The following is a 12,659-nucleotide window of genomic DNA, read 5'->3' on the forward strand; positions in this document are numbered from 1 at the left end:
CGTCTCTTTGCTACTACATCTTTCTCTCAGAATAAAAAAGCGCGAGAATGTTTGCATGTCAAAATTTTTGTAAAATTTTTTATAGGTGCTGAGGAACGTAGAATGAGGCAGCAGGTAACCCACTTTTCAGTCAGTCTTTTAAACAAACAGGAACATAGTCGCATTTTCGTGATTCGATAAGACCATTTTTCCTCTGGTTCCCTTCCTTTCCTTGCTGCAGCAGGTATGTTACTCATACAGAAAGGAATACATTGATAAGTAAAATTCAGTGCTACGTCACTATATAAAACTACGTTTGCATCTCACACTGGATTTTACATAAGTTTTAAAGGTGTACAAGTAGGGCAATTTTGAACCTCAGCATCTCGGAAACGGATAGAGATACGAAGAAAATTTTCAAGGTTGTTCGATATCGGGATGTCAGGAACAAATCGTCAAAATTTCAACCATTTGCTTTGCTACGGCCCCCTTGAAATTCTCGGTTGGGTTCTGGTCCGGTGATGACGGCGAAAAATAGTAAAAAGCCCTTATTGTTGGGTTTTGCGAGGAACCGCTCATTAACAAACGGTGTCCACCGTAGACTACATCAGGTACAAAAAGAAACAACCGACTTGCTCCATCTGCCTAAGCATGAGGAAGCGTGTATTATTCGTTCTTTGACCTTGTACTGTAGGGTAGTGACGAAACCAGTACAGCGTTACGTTTCAGGAGGCCCTCCTGAGCTCAGGAATTCGCCCGCAGCCCTCCGACCCTGAACGAGCAGAGCGCCTACAGCAGCAACAAGCACGTCCGGTAAACAACACGTTCTGTTTCCCGGCGCAAACAACACACATTCCGCACGCCGAATAAGTGGCGAGCGCGTTGCATATACAAAGAGCACGTTCTATGCAAGACATCGTGTCGCGCGCAAGATCATCCGGTGCGGTTCGCCGAACAGCGTGACCCGCTGAATGAGCGGCCCCGACAAAAATGAGTGTCCACGCAAAAGGTGGTAAGCACGGCTAGTTTAATGACAGTCACGCCATTGAAAACGAACGCTATAGAATATATGACGTTTGTTCAGTGGTGTGATATGACGAATACGTTGTCTCCAATACGTCTTTACTAAGTAATTTACTACTGCTTCTGGGCCCGTGGCATGTAGACTTAATATTACAATAAATTAAGCATCAACTCATTAATTAGTCGGCGCACGACCAGTCGCAGTGGTAACACAGGCTTCCGTCAGATCACCGAAGCTAAGCGCTGTAGAGCTTGGCCAACACATGGATGGGTTGGATGAGTGACCGTCCGGCCTGCCGAGCGCTTTTGCAAGCAGGGAAGACTCAGCAATTGTGAAATGGTTCAAATGGCTCTGAGCACTATGGGACTCAACATCTTAGGTCATAAGTCCCCTAGAACTTAGAACTACTTAAACCTAACTAACCTAAGGACATCACACACACCCATGCCCGAGGCAGGATTCGAACCTGCGACCGTAGCAGTCCCGCGGTTCCGGACTGCAGCGCCAGAACCGCTAGCAGCAATTGTGAGGCCAAATGAGGGGCTACTTGGTTGGGAAGTAGCGGCTCCGGTCACGAAAACTGACAACGGCCGGAAGAAGGGTGTGCTGACCACATGCCCTCCTACTTCCACATACAGTGACGCCTGTGAGTTGATGACACGGCGGTCGGTCGGTACCGTTGGGCCTTCAAGGTGTGCTCCGACGGAGTTAAGTTTAGTTCATTAATTAGTTGGTTACCAGTAAACTCACCCACCAACGATGATTTACAGGACCGAACTCACATGAATAAAACAGCTTCAAACGACTCAGTAATTTAATAATGAGTTAGTGTATAAAATATTTTACGTTCAGTTTGTAATAGAGAAAAAAAGTTAGAAGAGATTTGTAACTTTGTTTACTTTGCTGGATGGTGGTGCTCACCGCTCTCATTTTCGAACATTTAATGAGTATAGTCCCGAAATTTCCCGCACAGTTGTAAGCAAAACTTAGTTTTTCACTTATCTCAATGGTTATGACGTCATATTTCCTGAACTATGTGTCTTTACTGCCTCTCATTGAGTTAGTTATTAAATCTACTAAGCGTACAATTTTAAGTTGTGTTAATCACGTACCGTAAATTTCTGTCTTAGGCGGTAACGTTATAAGAAGAGCTGGGGCCAAACAATGAAACTATTTCTCTTTGATTTAATGTAATTAATTTGCATTAGAGACAAGAATAATTACCAATGTTATCACGTTATTTTCCTAGATTTTTGAAAATAGCTACGGCCCACAGTTTTTTTGGAGAACGATGCGTTTGGCAATATGTTTTATTTGACCGGGAGCAGAGATAACGTTTTCCCTTCGGAAAACATCATTCAGAAAGATTATCGGACTTCGTAAAATAAATACGAGTATAAATGCAGGATCTAACCAATGTCGCAGTTAAATTGTAATCATGCACAAAACAGCGCTTAAGGAGATCGCGAACCATACGAAAAGTCTCCGTATTTAAATTTTTCACTTTTACTTGTTAGTCGTTTTTACTATACTTTTCATTGAAAGGGTGATTGATTAACGTAGTGTACACGTAGAAAATAATTTTTTTTAGATTCTTTGTGTGAATTAGCTTCACGATACTTACATGAGTTAATATGACGCAGCTGCAATCTCGTATCGGCAATCGTGATAGACAATACCAAAAGAGAATACGAGAAGGGTATAAGAGAACAAGAGAGAAAGATATTTCCTCTCTAGTACACGGCTTTATATAGTACTTTAACATTATTATCTTTGTGTATTTTTTATCTTGGTAGTAGTTACTAATTTCGTGCATCACTGCATTCCATAGATACTTGTACAAAATAAGATTAAATACAGTTTCACTCAAGCGTACTAGACGCTTTCATTCAGTAACTATTATTGTTGATGCGTGGGTAAATTCTTGAAGTTTGGCTGTGACGCCACAGTACAATGATATAATTTTGGAGGTACATTTAGTGGTCGGAGAGAGTTTTGAGCTTTGGAACAGTTTTCAGACTCTTAGCTCTAGCCAGCTCTGTAACAGAAATGTTTTTTATTCAATTTTTAAATGACTACATTCACTTTTTACTTGCTGCAGTCTTTTTCTGAAATGACTAAAACTACTCCGGAAAGTTAAGTTTTATCCAAACGTAAAAATATGTTCCACGGAACAAAATTGTCACTTACCTAAGAACAAATATTCCACAGCAATTTTAAAAATGTTGCAATCGAGGAAATTTTGTCAGTACTGTATTTAGTCGTCTATATGCTACATTATGGCTCTACTACACAGCAATAATCAGTTGGTGAAATCAAATTAAGCATTATTATTATCAAAAACCAGTTACAAGTTGAATACATTTTGAAACTGAAGCTACTGGAAACTAACACAACATTTCCATTTTTAAGACATTAAGGAAACTCAGTTAATTTACAAATACCCCATGTTCTATGGTAAAATATCCTACTCTGTTTCAAGGTAGAAGATGGTGCATGGCTGTCGAAGTATGGCTTTATTATCGACACGATTTGTAACTAGTTTTAAAAAATACACATAATTTTACTTGCCATAAAATTCTGTAACTGAAAAATTAACGATATATTCCAAAGATCTTTAAAATATTATACAATATTTAAATGTGTAGAACACGAATATTTACATATGTTGCACAAAATATAACGTCTTGTCCAGAAAAAACAAAACCTGTACAGAATAGTGGAAACCGTTTATGGTAGTTCTAGTTCACATTCCTTTATGTGCTTCAAAACTCGATCACTAGGTTGAAGAGCCGTCCAAAACACATCACGTGTTCGTAGGTACTCTATCCTCCAGGTGCAACTCTCTCCCCTGTGTGTGGGTACTGTTTGAAAGAAGTATGAAAATGGAGTTAGTAGTAAATATGTAAAAAATAAAACGTTTTACGGCATGAACAGCGAAAATGTAGTAAGCCATGAATTTTTTTTTTCCTTTCATCGTAGGTGCTGTCAGCGAGATTTCGGACGATAATGATAAAGAGATACTGAAAATCAAATTTTTGTTTCCCCTGAAAACCGTTAGATAGGCAACCTGCAAATGCATGGGTGCCGTTCTGTTCTTCTCTCTCCATCCTTCTCTCTCTCTCTCTCTCTCTCTCTCTCTCTCTCTCTCTCTCTCTCTCACACACACACACACACACACAATCTCTCTCTGTCTATCCCTCTCTCAATCTCAGTCTCTTTGTGTCTCTCTTTCTCTTTTTCATATCATTATTTGTGCTTAACTAACACTGTGTGGATTATAAGCTCTTTGTCTCTTTACACACAGGCACACATGCAGGGTGAAAATTATTTAAACCAACAAACTGTGAGGTAGCATGGGACACCAAAACAAACATTTTTCTCTAATGTCGTAATTAGCTGTGAGCATTTCTTAATCGGATACAGGGCGTAATCGCTCTCAGTACACATGCAATTGTGCACAAACATGGGGACGAATCTGATCGATGTAAGAAACGTCCTTAATGAGCAATTTGTAATCCACTTCACTTACAGCGTGTATACAACCTGGAACCAGACGATTATCTACTCAGAACACAATTTTCGCAGTGGTACTTGGAACTGTGTCAAATGCATCCCACGCTTCCATCTCTTATGTTGTTTACAGATGAAGCAATGTTCGGGCGTTTTGAGTGAGGTTAGTCCATATGCCACATTTACTCGAGGTCATCAGTTGCGGTTCTATGCACGTTGTTGTTGACGGTTTAATTGGGCCCTATCTCTTACCTAGGCTACTAAATGACACGAATTATTACAATTTCGTCGTCATAGCATTGCCAGAGTGCTGGATGAAGTGCCACTCGCTATAAGGCAGCTCGTGTGGCTCAAGCAGGTCGGGGCGCCGGCAAATTTCGTTCATTCTGTGCATAGATTCTTGAACAGACAGTCCCCAGACAAGTGGATTGGCAGTGGTGGCCCTGTACCATGGCCTACTCGATTCCCTGTTTGACCCCTGTGGGCTTTTTTGTAAGACGAGAGATGTGCAGTCTCATTTACAAAACTCCTTTTGAATCACAGGAGGATCTGGTTACCCCTACAGCAGCAGCGCAGGTAAGGAATTAAAGGACATCCCTGCAGCCTTTGACAGTGTTAGAACATGATCCACCGTTGTAACGTCTGTTCACCAGTCAGTGGAGGCATTTTTGAACCTCTGCTTTGTTGTATTGTAAGTAGGCTGTTTATGTTTTCTTATTGGCAACGTTACGTAGCGCTCTGTATGAAAATCACTGGCTGTGCCTTGTGCAGTCTGTGGCTAGTTTGCATTGTTGTCTGCCATTGTAGTGTTGGGCAGCTGGGTGCGAACATCGCGTAGCGTTGCGCAGTTGGAGGTGAGCCGCCAGCAGTGGTGGATGTGGGGAGAGAAATGGCGGAGTTTTGAAATTTGTAAGATTGGTTGTCGTGAACTGCTATATATATTATGACTTTTGAACACTAGTAAGGTAAATACATTGTTTGTTCTCTATCAAAATCTTTCATTTGCTAACTATGCCTATCAGTAGTTAGTGCCTTCCGTAGTTTGAATCTGTTATTTAGCTGGCAGTAGTGGCGCTCGCTGTATTACTGTAGTTTGTGTAACGAAGATTTTTGTGAGGTTAGTGATTTGTGAAAGGTATAGGTTAATGTTAGGCAGGGCCATTCTTCTGTAGAGATTTTTGAAAGTCAGATTGCGTTGCGCTAAAAAAATATTGTGTGTCAGTTTAAACACAGTCATGTATGATTGTTCAAAGGGGACGTTTCAAATGTCGACCCTTAGCCGAGGATACCTCACTGGAATCTTCTGATCTTTTCTTGTAGTTTGTGTAATTGGTGTAGCTTTAGTTTATTGCTAGTGCGTAACTGTAGAGAGAATCTCCTTTGTAGTTGCACTCTTTCATTGTTGTACAGTAAAACAGTTGTGACATGCATGTAAATTTGCATCAAGTATTTCGGAGCTGCGCTTGCAATTAACTAGATATTTTTTCAGTGCTATGTTAATGTGTTCTCTTATTTTTGCTCTTCAAATTGTGCCTTTCTGTGTTATCGTGTGAAATATTGTGACAATAATGGCGTGTGAAAAACGTAACACTAGGCTCCAAAGTAAACTGAGAAATAATAGTGACGACGAGCGTAGCTTACCAGCACCACTGTGTAATGAATTAACAGACATTCAAAGTAGTAATTTGGTAATTGTGCATAAGGAAATGGAGCGGGCGTCAAATAATGGTGTAGTCAGTGAAACAGGTAGTGAACAGGGAAGCATTATCGATCAATCGGTCGGCAACAGCTCGCCTCAGGATTCCGAAATGACAGGACACAATCTTGCAAATACTGTAGATTCAGGTTTGGCGTCCTCACCGTTTTCTCAAATAAATCAAGACACATTTTCTGCTTTTCAAAATGCGAATATTGCCGGTTCAAATGCACTGCCGAATAGCACTGAGGAACATGTTTCAGACACCAGTGCATTGTTATTACAGTTAATACAACAAATGGGACAAAGGCTACAAAAATTAGACACAATGGAACAAAATCTTCACACCACGCTTGAACAAACACGTGAAGATTTAACTACTGAGTTACATAAAATCGAAACGAAATGTCAAAAAGTCTGTAACGACGTAAAAACACAAATTTGTGAGCATTTCCAACCTTTTTTTTCGCGTCATGAAAATGCATTACAGAATCACGAAGCAGCCATAAAAGAACTGCAAACTATTGTTCATGAAAATCACGACACCTGGCAAGCTAAAATTGATTCAGTTGCATCTACCGATTCGGTTACGCAACTTGCAAAAATTCAGGAAAACTTAAAAGACACAATAGATACGATTTCAACACAAATGGACACTCTGAAACTTGGTTCAGAAAAACACACAGAGGAAATAATTTCACTAACGGATAAAGTAGCCGAACTTTCAGATCAGGTCACTAACTTATCTACAAAGGTAGATGATGATCTGAATGACACAAGACCTGTAGCCTTCACGGACACTGAAGAGTATGAACAAATTAGAAAATTCAAACAAAATCAAAATCAAATCAATACACAGTACAAAAGAGAAATCCGGGAAGTACAAGATCAGTTGGCACAAGTAATACAAGAATTACATATTTCAGAGGACACTCGCGCTCCAGTACGGGAAGAGGGACATAGAAATACGGAACAACCACAAAATAATAACACAGGCCACTTTGGAAATTATGAAAGAAATTGGCAAGGCGCATTGGATTTTGAGATGGAACCGCCGAAACGAAGTGACAATGAGCGATGTGCGACTCGCCGACACGATGATTTTGACTGTAAGCTGTTCATTACTACACGTAAATTCAAAACATTTAAGAATTCTGGCAACGACATTCATCCACGAGCATGGCTTCATCAATTCTCTCATTTTTTTCCTCCCAACTTTGTCATTAGAGCACAGATTAGAATTTATGTGTGGCTACTTAGAGAATGAACCAGCTGAAAGAATGCTTTCGGTCATTCACGATTGTCACAGTGAAGGAGAATTTTACCATGCCTTCCTCTCAGCATATTTGTCTCAAGCCACACAAGACCGAGTAAAACTTAGCATCATGATGATGAAACATTTCGAACATTCTGAATTTTCCAGTCTTGTGAAATATTTTGAAGACATGTTGCACAAGAATCAATATCTTTCAAATACATACAGCCCTTCAGAACTCATCCGCATTTGCTTAATGAAATTGCCTGAACATTGAAGAAATATTATTTTGGCAGGACGTTTCAAAGACGACATTGAAGCTTTTCAGGGACTGTTACAAGAATTGGAAATTGACACTGACAATCGCGGGATGCGAAAACGAATACAACAATTACAGGTCACATCCGTCGCAATTCCGCGATGAAAGAAATAATAACTGGACACGACAAGGCTATTCTCATAACACAAATCGTGACCAAAACAGACACCACCCTTATGACAACCGTTGGCAGAATAATAGGTACAGAGAAAGATCGCACTTCCGTAGTATTGAATATGACAGATTACCATAGAAACAGACAATATGGGAACCAAAATAATTATTATCAAGGGAGACAGAATAACTTCAGACGCAATGGTCCAGCGCGCAGTTGCGATTCCGGGAGAAATTCTCCACCACATGACCGACAAACAAGAAACTATGTAAACTACCGACAAAACGACAGACCTGAATTCCATCAGAACTGGCGAGCTTCAAACAGGGTAGGGCCTTCTCGTCAAGGTGAATTTGTAGAAGTTAGGTCTCCTAATCCCAATAACGCCGCACGCCAACAAAGAGACAGACAATGACTCGCACCGGCAGGCAGCCACGTGCGCCGGCTGGGCTTGAGAAAAATAACATAAGCTAACCTTGAGAAAAATTCCAGTGTTCCTTACCGACGTAACCACATGATAATTGCGCTGAAACTGGAACTCTGCGTACTAGGAAGAGTAAAAGATTGCACCACATTTCACATGTAGAACCGTTTATTGAAAGATAATCTGCTTTTTAACTTTGTCTTTGCCATATAACTTTTCACTTTACATTACTAGTATGCTTTGTCAGACTTAGAATCTGTTAACATGCAACAATGTTTGAAGTTAACTATCCAGTCTAGAACCTAGGGAACATATTTAGACAGTATTTACAAATGCATTGTTACAGTGAACAGACGATACAGTGTTATTTTGTGTACATTCTTGCTTCTTAGTTGCACGATTACATTACGACTATAAGGCTCACATACTTAGAACATATACAGGCACTGTTAATGACATTTTCATGCAACTTTTTGGTTTACTTGAAAAGACATTCTTTATTTGAAGTACTTTCTGTGGGATTAAAGATAACTTAGCATTTGGTTTCTTTGACAGCTACATATGCAACAATGTTTGAAGTTAAATATCCAGTCAAGAACCAGGAGAACTTATTTAAACAGAAATTACGAATGCATGTTATTGTGAACAGACGACACAGTGTTATTATATGTGTACATTCTTTCTTGTTAGTTGCACGAATACGTGACGACTATAAGGCTCACATACTTAGAACATTTACCAGTACTGCTAATGAGATTTTAATGCAACATTTTTGTTTACTTGAAAATACATTCTGGATTTAATGTACTTTCTGTGAGATACCAGATGACACAGTGGTTAGTTTATGTGACAGCTACACGATTTTATCATGACGCTAATAATGAGTGACAATTTACAATGTTGTTTTTGCCATGTATCTGTTTTATATCTGCGCAGTTTTTCTGAATTCTTCTGGAAAGTAAAACATGTTTTAGTAGTAACTTTTGTGGTATAGCTACAATGAGACAGCCTTTTTCGTAGCACAACAATACGTTACATTGTAGTACTTTCTTCATCACGGCAATAAGCATAATAACTATGATATCTATACGCAAAGCATCTCACTTTTGTTTATGATGAGGTGAGTACATTGACTTCAGCAGAACTTTGCTTACAGAGGACGATAACTACGACACTTCAACAGAATTATCTTACAGCAAGACGCACATTTAGTGCTACAGGACACGCATTTCAGTGAGTAATTTTGTACTTAAATCATTTATTTCTAAAGATTTTTGAATTACAAAGAAAGTTTTCCATGATACATTTCATTCCATTGCTGTAATCTGTAACACCTGAGGGTATAATTACATTAATCCTCAGGGGGGTACACGCTTACTTTGTGTGCCATGTGTTTGGCAAGCACAAGGAGCCCTAGCTAATATGGTATTTGCTTATACAACTTTACACTTCGGGACCATATTTCTCTAACACATAAATTACACAGTTATCTGATCATTTAACTGAGAGACAAACAATTTTTTTACTACATCAGTGACACATATTCACGCAATTACACAGTTGGATAATTTCATACTTATGAAATTGTATTTTGTCTGTACTTTGTGAACTGTTCATATATTTTGTTTTGGAACCATTGTGATACTATGAGAGTTTTGAATGTCGCATTTGGTATGGGGTCATGATTTTTAAAGTACATCTGAGGTAGATGACACTTTTGAAATGAGCAGAGAATTTTTTTTAGTTTTTAAAATATTCAGAAAGCTACGACGATTGAGATGTGATTGATCTGTTATGATATTATTACGACAACGAGGTGTATTATGCTGTTGAGGTATGTTTATGATCGATAAGCTGATGTTATATGAGGAATTTGATTATGCTACTTATTTATTATGATGAAATATTGAAGAAGTGTCGACGAATATGTATATGTGTAATAAGGTAAGGAATAATGAGTAGTGGTTAGGGACTCTGACTTGTGAAAAAGGATGTTTGAAACCAAGAATCGTACTTTGAAGAGTTATGAAATGTGTGTAAATGCGTGAATGTATTACAATGTCGACGAAAATTTTTTGGACACTGTTCTATTAATAGGATTTTGTTTCTACACATTTGTAATGCAAATTCTTGACCTGTGAAAATTTTTATATGAGACTGTCACTGTAGCGGAAACTGCTGTCGTAAATATTTCGGTAAGAAAGCTAAGTGACCTTGACGTAATGCCTTGTGGCATACAGCTGTGCCAGCCGCCTGGAGAAACAGCCATTAGGTGAAAAAAAAGGAGGCCATTATCCTCGCTATTGACATTTCTTTGCAGAAAGCATCGCAAATACGACACGCTCAAACTTGAAAACATATGATTACACTGTGGAGCTCTTAATTTATGATATTTACTAAAATGCCTAATGAAATGATGAGAAACATTTTACATCTATTGTCGTTCTAGTTGAGAGATTGCTCATTTTGTTTAATATCTAGTTTCTAGCTGCACTGCAGCATTGGTTAAAATAAAATTTAATAGATGTACTAATATCACTATTTTCTGTCTACAGACCCAGTAAAGAATAATTTTATGATCTACTTCCAAAAATAAAAAGACGAGGGAGCGCAAAAAGACATTTCCACTTCACAGGAATTGCATACATAATTCTTGTCAGTGACTTGGTAACTTGTCTGCTAGAGTAAGTTACAGTGATGCATCACTCTAGTGTTAAGATGTGACATAGGTATTAAACACGGCCATTTTTACTGTAATATTTTTTCTGCTTGAGCTTTGTCATGTTTAGATATAAGTTATTGCATTTACTGCTGCTGTTTGCCAGGCATAATGTTACTGAATTTGACTTTCTATTACTCTGTTAAGCCAGTTTTACTACAAATTTATTTTTCTTGTTTGCTGCGCATTGCCTTATATTAGTTGTAATATTGCATTTGCTTTGCTAATTTATGCTGCTTGCTTTGCCATTTGTATTTTTTATCATTGCTGTTTGTGTTAATTGTTTTGTGCTGCTGCATTGCCTCGTTCCTTAGTTTAGCATCTGAGCTCGGTGAGATTTAAGTTAGCTTAAGATGGGGTAGGCTATATGAGAGAACGAGTTGTGATGAATGGAAGAAATGCATTGAGAAGCTATAAGAAAATTGTTTGGCCAGAAAAAGTATTTTGAAAGAGGATATGAGCAAAAAAGTAGGGTTTAGGGACAACAGGTTTAGGTAGGATTTTCTTGGAAATAAATGATGAGGTAAGATAATGGAAAATAAATAATGAGGTAAGAAATATGTGAACATATAAATACAGAAAGCATGCTTGGATAGGATTTTTTTGGTGGAAACAAATGTTTAAATAAGACGAAAGATCTATGGAATGAAGTTTTAGGTTGGACTGCAGTACCAAATGTTACACTGAAAACAAACCCTGCCCTTTCCTCCTATGTTATTCTGCTATGTGTTTGTGTACTCTTTTATATTTGTGTTTTTCCTGTCTTTATGTGTTTAGCTGATATGGGTTATGTTGTGGAATTTTTCTAATAATATGTTTTTTTCTTTGCAAAGATGGTTAGATATTTATTCTGTTTTGTTTTAATGCTCATGTGTGAAGTTGATGTTTCAAAAGTTATTCTGATCTTTTATGTATGTACTTATGTCATAATTCCTGTAACACTGATGTATCTGTTTATTTCTATTCTTTTGTAAAGCCTGTACTACTAAAAATTTATCTGTATTGTTATGTTCTTTAATAATGTATTTTGTACCTTTGTTATTGTACTCTTATCTCATAAAATTGTAATTGACACCAGTTCATCAAATTAAGTAACTTATAAGATACATTTCACTGCACACCTTTCTGTTGGTCATAGTATATGGACAATATGTGAGAAGTAGGGACTGATAGTGTTTGCACGTGTGTTAGTAATTCAGCAAGGGACTGGATAACAGCATTGCTGGTTCTAAGGACATTTCAAACAAATTTTTTTGTGAGTGGACATGTGGTTGTTTATGGACTTGCTATATTCTCCGCAAGACTCTTCCATGGTGATTGTGCACCTGCACAGTCGCAACAGATGGCTGCTGGCCGTCTCTACAAGGACTACAGTGGGTCTGCATCTTTGATGGCCCACCAGTACCATTATTTCTACAAGGACTACAGTGGGTCTGCATCTTTGATGGCCCACCAGTACCATTATTTCTACAAGGGCTACAGTGGGTCTGGACGTTTGATGGCTGACCAATCCCATACACTCTACCAAGGCTATAGTGGGTCTGCTCTGTGATGACCTACCTACCAATATTCTTCAAAACGTCGAATGACTCTGCTGTGGGTTTCCTCTGTTGTG

Source organism: Schistocerca nitens, chromosome 9 (assembly GCF_023898315.1).
Source record: "Schistocerca nitens isolate TAMUIC-IGC-003100 chromosome 9, iqSchNite1.1, whole genome shotgun sequence".
Lineage (NCBI taxonomy): Eukaryota > Metazoa > Arthropoda > Insecta > Orthoptera > Acrididae > Schistocerca > Schistocerca nitens.